At 41.8% G+C, this 11,421-nt stretch overlaps 1 long non-coding RNA gene across 1 annotated transcript in view; it reads right to left on the reverse strand.

The window, feature by feature from the left end:
• LOC309652098 overlaps positions 1 to 11,421 on the reverse strand; it is a 217,615-nt gene that overhangs the window by 91,520 nt on the left and 114,674 nt on the right. The window lies entirely within an intron of this gene.

Consider the following 11,421-nt stretch of genomic DNA (forward strand, 5'->3'; position numbering starts at 1 on the left):
CCCACTACCAACTAATTACCAAGAACTGTCAATTCTACCTCCTACATATTTATTGAGTCTATCTACTCCTCTCCATCTCTACTGACACCATCAACTCTCTCTTTTCTTTTTTTTTTTAACATCTTTATTGGAGTATAATTGCTTTACAATGGTGTGTTGGTTTCTGCTTTATAACAAAGTGAATCAACTCTCTTAAACTGTTACAACAGCCTCATAATTGGTCAACCTGACCTTGATCTTGCCACTGTGCACATTCAGTCAGAGGGATCTTTCTAAAACTCAAATTTAATTATATCATTCTCCTGCTTAAACCCTTCAGCACCTTCCCAGTACCAATTTGGATTGAATTTAAAGTCTTTGACATGGCTCTATAACATCCTGCATTCTCTGGCCCCTGCTAACCTCTTCAACAATAACTCTACAAAATCACCCCCTTGGACCACTACTTCTTTCAGTTGCTTGAGTGGTCATACTTTCTTTTCTCTCTGGATTACCACATCAGGTGTTTCTTTCTTGGATCACACCCTTCCTTCTCATTTAGCTAATTCCAACTTGTCCTGTAGGTACCAGTTTAAACATCACTTCCTCTTAAAAAGCCTTCCAGAATCCTCAGGTCTGGGATAGGTGGCCCTCCTTATGTGCTGCATTAGTACCCTATGTCTCCCCTATGTTGAACATAACAGATTGCCTTGTAATTGACAGTTTACTTATCTTTCTTCTTCCAGACTACAATCTCCATGAGGCTGTTTCCAGGCCTCTGGTGCTAAGTACATAGTAGATGCACAAGAAATATTTGTGGAATACAAGTGAATTAAATGTCACCAAGGATCCTCACAAAACACAAGGTTTTTATTTCCATTTTTCATCTTTCTGAATACTCAAACTATTTAATCCTTCCCTGTCTTCTTAAAATTGTTCTTCTTTGTTTTCAGAGGCAGCATTGTGTGCATATTATATTACCTTTCTACACTTTTGAGAATTTTTAGTCCTTCTTGTTTGCTGACCCCTTTTCTGACCCTTAACTTTGGACTTTCCCCCAAGACTCTCTTCTTCACTCTTCTTTTTTCTTCTCATTCATTGTTTGGAACACAGTAGGCATTCAAAAAATGTTTATTTCCTTCCTTCCCGCATTCTCCATAAGCTCACTTAATCTCATGGCTTCAGTTATCTCTCAGATCCATGTTTCAATCTGAGTAAGCCAATGGAGTACTGGTCACCTGATACCTCAAATGAACTATAAATAAAAACCATGGCATTCAACCACCACAATTCAGTTTATTCTTGCAATATAATTTCTGTATTTGCCAGTTAAAACCGAGTTTCCTAATCACTGGGGTTCCATACATCAGGTATCTATAGCTCCTGCATCTACTTTATACCATCCACATGCACAATTAGCCAGCAAGTATTATACAGTTTTCTTTGAGATGTGTCTGATGTATTGATTCCTATCTCTTTTTTCCCCTTCCATTATTCTTCTCTCATCTCTTTACCTTTAGATTACTATAATAGTCTTCTTCCTAGTTGACCATCCTGACCTCAATATCATCCGCTTTCAGATTTGTTTTGTATACTGCTACCAGAGTACCCACTTATACACACTCTTTTCATGGATTTTCATATAGTAGGCACAGTAAATATGAGAACACCAATTCAGTCTCCCCCTAAGAACTTACAGTGGCTACAAATCATCTGCTAAGTCTAAATTCCTTTCTTTTTTCCCATCCCTATGGCCCTAACCAACCATTTCAGCTTTGACACATCCCTATACTGTTCTTCTCTGCACCCTGCTTTCCTGACTTGCTGAACTTCTTGCCTTTCCCAAAACACATCCTACTTTATCCGTTGCCCCTGTTGGTTCCTCTACCTTGAACAAACACACTCCACTAATCAATGCCAAAAGCCTAATATTTTTTTTTCTTTTTTTTTTCAAGCCTAATATTTTTAATGTCAAATTTAAATGTCACTTTTTCTCTTACACTGGTAGAATTAAGTTTATTCTGTGCCCTTGTTGTTCTTTGTTTATATTTGAAACATTACTTTCTTCCTGGTATCATAGTAATGTGCATGTAAACTCCATGAGATCAGGAACTCCTATTCATCCTTATAACCCCTAAAGCATCTGAACCAGTGCCTGGAATGTACACAGTAGGCACCTGGTAATTATTGTTTGAATTGACTTGGCCACATCTGCAAGTTTCTTACCCACCCTCTTCCCTGTATCCCCACTCCTGGTCTCTACTTCTTTAATGGTCAGTCACACAGCTCTCTTTGAATAAAATCCAGTTAGACACACCCAGCTATGGTGAGACACTCCTAATTTCGGCCAAAGCAGCTTCTGGATGTCTGCCAAATTTCATTTGTTTCTAAGCAAGTGTCCTCCACTCCACGTTATGTTAAATATTTCAGCTCAGCCTTTGTTCACACTGTTGCCCACTCTAGAAATACTCTTCCCTTATTTTGATCAGATCCTCCCCAAACTACAGACCCAGCTTAAGTCTTACTTTATCTATGATGTCATCTTTAACTATTTCATGTTTATCTCTTCTGTGTCTGAATTCCTTTGGCAGAGATAATATAATATATTATGGCATTCTTGAATTCCTTCATGCATCTGTCTTGCTTTCCTTAGCAGGAATATTGGCTCTTTGGGGCAAGGAGCATGTCTTAGTCTCCTTTGGTATAGTGCTGATGATTATTAGACTGATAAATCAACAGGGCTATTTTCTTCCTTATTTCTAATTTCTCATAAGTTGAAAAAAACTTAGATCCCCACAGCCTACTTTTGCCTATAAAAGAACTCTATAACTTGGTTTGTGAAAAAACCTAAAGATTGGTCAATGTTACTCAAAATGATAGAGTTTTAAAAATTAATTTTTTAAACAACCAAATTGGAGTTTGTTTGCAGTTAATCTAGCTGGCTGTCTTGCAATAGGTTAAAGAAACTGGGAGAAAGTAAATTTAAAATGGTTGACTTTTGGGGCTCCTCGGGAAGATGGCGGAAGAGTAAGACGCGGAGATCACCTTCCTTCCCACAGATACAGTAGAAATACATCTACACGTGGAACTGCTCCTACAGAACACCCACTGAACGCTGGCAGAAAACGTCCGACCTCCAAAAAGGCAAGAAACTCCCCCCGTACTTGGGTAGGGCAAAAGAAAAAAGAAACAACAGAGACAAAAGAATAGGGACGGCACCTGCACTAGTGGGAGGGAGCCGTGAAGGAGGAAAGATTTCCACGCACTAGGAAGCCCCTTCACGGGCGGAGACTGCGGGTGGCGGAGGGGGGAAGCTTCGGAGCCACGGAGGAGAGCGCAGCCACAGGGGTGCGGAGGGCAAAGCGGAGAGATTCCCGCACGGAGGCTCGGCACCGAGCAGCACTCTCCAGCCCGAGAGGCTTGTCTGCTCACCCGCCGGGGCGGGCGGGGCTGGGAGCTGAGGCTCGGGCTTCGGTCGGATCGCAGGGAGAGGACTGGGGTTGGCGGCGTGAACACAGCCTGAAGGGGTTAGTGCACCACAGCTAGCCGGGAGGGAGTCCGGGAAAAAGTCTGCAGCTGCCGAAGAGGCAGGAGACTTTTTCTTCCCTCTTTGTTTCCTGGTGCGCGAGGAGAGGGGATTCAGAGTGCCGCCTAAACGAACTTCAGAGACGGGCGCGAGCCGCAGCTACCAGCGCGGATCCCACAGCAACAGGGGCGCAGAGGGAAAAACGGAGAGATTCCCGCACAGAGGCTCGGCGCCGAGCAGCACTCTCCAGCCCGAGAGGCTTGTCTGCTCCCCCGCCGGGGCGGGCGGGGCTGGGAGCTGAGGCTCCGGTTTCGGTTTCGGTTGGATCGCAGGGAGAGGACTGGGGCTGGCAGCGTGAACACAGCCTGAAGGGATTAGCGCACAACAGCTGGCTGGGAGGGAGACCGGGAAAAAGTCTGCAGCTGCCGAAGAGGCAAGAGACTTTTTCTTGCCTCTTTGTTTCGCGGCGCGCAAGGAGAGGGGATTCAGAGCGCCGCCTAAACGAACTCCAGAGAAGGGCGCGAGCCGCGGCGATCACCGCAGACCCCACAGCAACAGGGGCACAGAGGAAAAAAACGGAGAGACTCCCGCACAGAGGCTCGGCGCCGAGCAGCACTCACCAGCCCGAGAGGCTTGGCTGCTCGGCGGGCGGGGCTGGGAGCTGAGGCTCCGGTTTCGGTTTCGGTTGGATCGCAGGGAGAGGACTGGGGCTGGCGGCGTGAACACAGCCTGAAGGGGTTTGCGCACCACAGCTGGCTGGTAGGGAGTCCGGGAAAAAGTCTGCAGCTGCCGAAGAGGCAAGAGACTTTTTCTTGCCTCTTTGTTTCGCGGCGCGCAAGGAGAGGGGATTCAGAGTGCCGCCTAAACGAACTCCAGAGAAAGGCGCGAGCCGCGGCGATCAGCACGGACCCCAGAGACGGGCGTGAGACGCTGGGGCTGCTGCTGCCGCCTCCAAAAAGCCTGTGTGTGAGCACAGGTCACTCTCCACATCGCCCCTCCCGGGAGCCTGTGCAGCCCGCCACTGCCAGGGTCCCGTGATCCGGGGACAAGTTCCCCGGGAGAACGCACTGCCCACCTCAGGCTGGTGCAACGTCACGCCGGCCTCGGCCGCCGCAGGCTCACCCCGCCTCCTCTGTACACCTCCCTCCCCGCGGCCTGAGTGAGCCAGAGCCCCCGAAGCAGCTGCTCCTTTAACCCCGTCCTGTCTGTGCGGGGAATAGACGCCCTCAGGCGACCTACACGCAGAGGCGGGTCCAAATCCAAAGCTGAACCCCAGGAACTGTGCGAACAGGGAATATAAGGGGAAATCTCTCCCAACAGCCTTAGAAGCAGCGGATTAAAACTCCACAAACAACTTGATGTGCCTGCATCTGGTGAATACCTGAATAGACAACGAATCATCCCAAATTCAGGAGGTGGACTTTGGGAGCAGGATATATTAATTTTTCCCCTTTTCCTTTATTTGTGAGTGTATATGTATATGCTTCTGGGTGCGATTTTGTCTGTATAGCTTTGCTCTACAATAGCTTTATTTTACTTCACTATATTATAGCCTCTTTCTTTCTTTCTTTCTTTCTTTCTATTTTTTCCCCCTTTTACTCTGAGCCGTGTGGACGAAAGGCTCTTGGTGCTCCAGCCAGGCATCAGGGCCGTGCCTCTGAGGTGGGAGAGCCAACTTCAGGACACTGGTCCACAAGAGACCTCCCAGCTTCACGTAATACCAAACGGTAAAAATCTCTCAGAGATCTCCATCTCAACATCAAGACCCAGCTTCACTCAACGACCAGCAAGCTACAGTGCTGGACACCCTATGCCAAACAACTAGCAAGACAGGAACACAGCCCCATCCATTAGCAGAGAGGCTGCCTAAAATCATAATAAGGCCACAGACACCCCAAAATACTCCACCAGACGTGGACGTGCCCACCAGAAAGACAAGATCCAACCTCATCCACCAGAGCTCAGGCACTAGTTCCCTCCACCAGGAAGCCTACACAACCCACTGAACCAACCTTAGCCACTGGGGACAGATACCAAAAACAACAGGAACTACGAACCTGTAGCCTGTGAAAAGGAGACCCCAAACACAGTAAGATAAGCAAAATGAGACGACAGAAAAACACACAGCAGATGAAGGAGCAGGGTCAGAACATACCAGACTTAACAAATGAAGAGGAAATAGGTAGTCTACCTGAAAAAGAATTCAGAATAATGATAGTAAGGATGATCCAAAATCTTGGAAATAGAATAGACAAAATGCAAGAAACATTTAACAAGGACGTAGAAGAACTAAAGAGGAACCAAGCAATGATGAAAACCACAATAAATGAAATTAAAAATACTCTAGATGGGATCAATAGCAGAATAACTGAGGCAGAAGAAAGAATAAGTGACCTGGAAGATAAAATGGTGGAAATAACTACTGCAGAGCAGGATAAAGAAAAAAGAATGAAAAGAACTGAGGACAGTCTCAGAGACCTCTGGGACAACATTAAACGCGCCAACATTCGAATTATAGGGGTCCCAGAAGAAGAAGAGAAAAAGAAAGGGACTGAGAAGATATTTGAAGAGATTATAGTTGAAAACTTCCCTAATATGGGAAAGGAAATAGTTAATCAAGTCCTGGAAGCACAGAGAGTCCCATACAGGATAAACCCAAGGAGAAACACACCAAGACACATATTAATCAAACTATCAAAAATTAAATATAAGGAAAACATATTAAAGGCAGCAAGGGAAAAAAAACAAATAACACACAAGGGAATCCCCATAAGGTTAACATCTGATCTTTCAGCAGAAACTCTGCAAGCCAGAAGGGAGTGGCAGGATATACTTAAAGTGATGAAGGAGAAAAACCTGCAACCAAGATTACACTACCCAGCAAGGATCTCATTCAGATTCGATGGAGAAATTAAAACCTTTACAGACAAGCAAAAGCTGAGAGAGTTCAGCACCACCAAACCAGCTTTACAACAAATGCTAAAGGAACTTCTCTAGGCAAGAAACACAAGAGAAGGAAAACACCTACAATAACAAACCCAAAACATTTAAGAAAATGGGAATAGGAACATACATATCGATAATTACCTTGAATGTAAATGGATTAAATGCTCCCACCAAAAGACACAGGCTGGCTGAATGGATACAAAAACAAGACCCATATATATGCTGTCTACAAGAGACCCACTTCAGACCTAGAGACACATATAGACTGAAAGTGAGGGGATGGAAAAAGATATTCCATGCAAATGGAAATCAAAAGAAAGCTGGAGTAGCAATTCTCATATCAGACAAAATAGACTTTAAAATAAAGACTATTACAAGAGACAAAGAAGGACACTATATAATGATCAAGGGATCGATACAAGAGGAAGGTATAACAATTGTAAATATTTATGCACCCAACATAGGAGCACCTCAATACATAAGGCAAATACTAACAGCCATAAAAGGGGAAATCGACAGCAACACAATCATAGTAGGGGACTTTAACACCCCACTCTCACCAATGGACAGATCATCCAAAATGAAAATAAATAAGGAAACACAAGCTTTAAATGATACATTAAACAAGATGGCCTTAATTGATATTTATAGGACATTCCATCCAAAAACAACAGAATACACATTTTTCTCAAGTGCTCATGGAACATTCTCCAGGATAGATCATATCTTGGGTCACAAATCAAGCCTTGGTAAATTTAAGAAAATTGAAATCGTATCAAGTATCTTTTCCGACCACAATGCTATGAGACTAGATATCAATTACAGGAAAAGATCTGTAAAAAATACAAACACATGGAGGCTACACAATACATTACTTAATAACGAAGTGATCACTGAAGAAATCAAAGGGGAAATCAAAAAATACCTAGAAACAAATGACAATGGAGATACGACGACCCAAAACCTATGGGACACAGCAAAAGCAGTGCTAAGAGGGAAGTTTATAGCAATACAAGCCTACCTCAAGAAACAGGAAACATCTCGAATAAACAACCTAACCTTGCACCTAAAGCAATTAGAGAAAGAAGAACAAAAAAACCCCAAAGCCAGCAGAAGGAAAGAAATTATAAAGATCAGGTCAGAAATAAATGAAAAAGAAATGAAGGAAACAATAGCAAAAATCAATGAAACTAAAAGCTGGTTCTTTGAGAAGATAAACAAAATTGATAAACCATTAGCCAGACTCATCAAGAGAAAAAGGGAGAAGACTCAGATCAATAGAATTAGAAATGAAAAAGGAGAAGTAACCACTGACACTGCAGAAATACAAAAGATCATGAGAGATTACTACAAGCAACTCTATGCCAATAAAATGGACAACCTGGAAGAAATGGACAGATTCTTAGAAATGCACAACCTGCCGAGACTGAACCAGGAAGAAATAGAAAATATGAACAGACCAATCACAAGCACTGAAATTGAAACTGTGATTAAAAACCTTCCAACAAACAAAAGCCCAGGACCAGATGGCTTCACAGGTGAATTCTATCAAACATTTAGAGAAGAGCTAACACCTATCCTTCTCAAACTCTTCCAAAATATTGCAGAGGGAGGAACACTCCCAAACTCATTCTACGAGGCCACCATCACCCTGATACCAAAACCAGACAAAGATGTCACAAAGAAAGAAAACTACAGGCCAATATCACTGATGAACATAGATGCAAAAATCCTCAACAAAATACTAGCAAACAGAATCCAACAGCACATTAAAAGGATCATACACCATGATCAAGTGGGGTTTATCCCAGGAATGCAAGGATTCTTCAATATACGCAAATCAATCAATGTGATACATCATATTAACAAATTGAAGGAGAAAAACCATATGATCATCTCAATAGATGCAGAGAAAGCTTTCGACAAAATTCAACACCCATTTATGATAAAAGCCCTGCAGAAAGTAGGCATAGAGGGAACTTTCCTCAACATAATAAAGGCCATATATGACAAACCCACAGCCAACATTGTCCTCAATGGTGAAAAACTGAAACCATTTCCACTAAGATCAGGAACAAGACAAGGTTGCCCACTCTCACCACTATTATTCAACATAGTTTTGGAAGTGTTAGCCACAGCAATCAGAGAAGACAAAGAAATAAAAGGAATCCAAATCGGAAAAGAAGAAGTAAAGCTGTCACTATTTGCAGATGACATGATACTATACATAGAGAATCCTAAAGATGCTACCAGAAAACTCCTAGAGCTAATCAATGAATTTGGTAAAGTAGCAGGATACAAAATTAATGCACAGAAATCTCTTGCATTTCTATACACTAATGACGAAAAATCTGAAAGTGAAATTAAGAAAACACTCCCATTTACCATTGCAACAAAAAGAATAAAATATCTAGGAATAAACCTACCTAAGGAGACAAAAGACCTGTATGCAGAAAATTATAAGACACTGATGAAAGAAATTAAAGATGATACAAATAGATGGAGAGATATACCATGTTCTTGGATTGGAAGAATCAACATTGTGAAAATGACTCTACTACCCAAAGCAATCTACAGATTCAATGCAATCCCTATCAAACTACCACTGGCATTTTTCACAGAACTAGAACAAACAATTTCACAATTTGTATGGAAACACAAAAGACCCCGAATAGCCAAAGCAATCTTGAGAACGAAAAATGGAGCTGGGGGAATCAGGCTCCCTGACTTCAGACTATATTACAAAGCTTCAGTAATCAAGACAGTTTGGTACTGGCACAAAAATAGAAATATAGATCAATGGAACAGGATAGAAAGCCCAGAGATAAACCCACACACATATGGGCACCTTATTTTTGATAAAGGAGGCAAGCATATACAGTGGAGAAAAGACAGCCTCTTCAATAAGTGGTGCTGGGAAAATTGGACAGGTACATGTAAAAGTATGAAAATAGAACACTCCCTGACACCATGCACAAAAATAAACTCAAAATGGATTAAAGACCTAAGTGTAAGGGCAGACACTATCAAACTCTTAGCGGAAAACATAGGCAGAACACTCTATGACATACATCACAGCAAGATTCTTTTTGACCCAGCTCCCAGAGAAATGGAAATAAGAACACAAATAAACAAATGGGACCTAATGAAACTTAAAAGCTTTTGCACAGCAAAGGAAACCATAAACAAGACCAAAAGACAACCATTAGAATGGGAGAAAATATTTGCAAATGAAGCAACTGACAAAGGATTAATCTCCAAGATTTACAAGCAGCTCATGCAGCTCAATAACAAAAAAACGAACAACCCAATCCAAAAATGGGCAGAAGACCTAAATAGACATTTCTCCAAAGAAGATATACAGATGGCCTACAGACACATGAAAGAATGCTCAACATCATTAATCATTAGAGAAATGCAAATCAAAACTACAATGAGATATCATCTCACACCGGTCAGAATGGCCATCATCAAAAAATCTAGAAACAATAAATGCTGGAGAGGGTGTGGAGGAAAGGGAACACTCTTGCACTGTTGGTGGGAATGTAAATTGATACAGCCACTATGGAGAACAGTATGGAGGTTCCTTAAAAAACTACAAATAGAACTACCATACGACCCAGCAATCCCACTACTGGGCATATACCCTGAGAAAACCATAGGTCAAAAAGAGTCATGTACCAAAATGTTCATTGCAGCTCTATTTACAATAGCCAGGACATGGAAGCAATCTAAATGTCCATCGACAGATGAATGGATAAAGAAGATGTGGCACATATATACAATGGAATATTACTCAGCCATAAAAAGAAATGAAATGGAGGTATTTGTAATGAGGTGGATGGAGTTAGAGTCTGTCATACAGAGTGAAGTAAGTCAGAAAGAGAAAAACAAATACAGTATGCTAACACATATATACGGAATCTAAGGGGAAAAAAAAAAAAAAAAAAAAAAGGCCATGAAGAACCTAGTGGCAAGACGGGAATAAAGACACAGACCTACTAGAGAATGGACTTGAGGATATGGGGAGGGGGTGGGGTGAGATGTGACAGGGTAAGAGAGTGTCATGGACATATATACACTACCAAATGTAAAATAGATAACTAGTGGGAAGCAGCCGCATAGCACAGGGAGATCAGCTCGGTGCTTTGTGACCACCTAGAGGGATGGGATGGGGAGGGTGGGAGGGAGGGAGATGCAAGAGGGAAGAGAAATGGGAACATATTGTATATGTATAACTGATTCACTTTGTTGTAAGGCAGAAGCTGGCACACCATTGTGGGGCAGTTATACTTCAATAAAGATGTAAAAAAAAAAAAAAAAAAAAAAAATGGTTGACTTTTGAGGTTACTTATGAAGCATGGTTGAACAAGGCCCTAATAAATTAAACTTATTATCATTTTTTAATGATAGTAGAAATAATAAAGCCCAAATTCCTGGTGATTAGATCCTTCTAGGATTAAAATCTATGTTGATGAGATTTGGACTCACATCATAGATTTAGTCCATTCATGCATTTAAGGGGATGTTTAAAAGGTTGAATAACTAGGCCTGGTTTGACCCAGAGAAGTGTGCATAGACTCCACAGCTGACACAAGGAAGAGCTGGAGGGCAGAGTTGGAAAAAAGGCACAGTGTAGCTTAGAGCTTGTGTGAATTGCATACTGTATTTTCAGGATGGGCAAGAGGGAAAAAATAACAGCAATTCTCTTCTCTTATTTCTTTATTTTCAGGTTCATTTCTTATTCTAAGGGATCAGTTTCCTCTTAAGCATTTTGATATTTTTCTAACACAATGAACTGGTTAAGTTAACTGCATTTGAATTTTCCTACTATTGCTTTAAAACCACTATAATAAACTATGCTATTGACTATGTCAGAAGACAGATGAGATCAGACATTTTATGGAGGTCTGGTTTGCTTCTTGCAATCACTCATTTCTGTATTTTTTATATTAATGAGGGTAAAAAGT

Source organism: Balaenoptera physalus (assembly GCF_965194825.1).
Source record: "Balaenoptera physalus genome assembly, chromosome: X".
Classification (NCBI taxonomy): domain Eukaryota; kingdom Metazoa; phylum Chordata; class Mammalia; order Artiodactyla; family Balaenopteridae; genus Balaenoptera; species Balaenoptera physalus.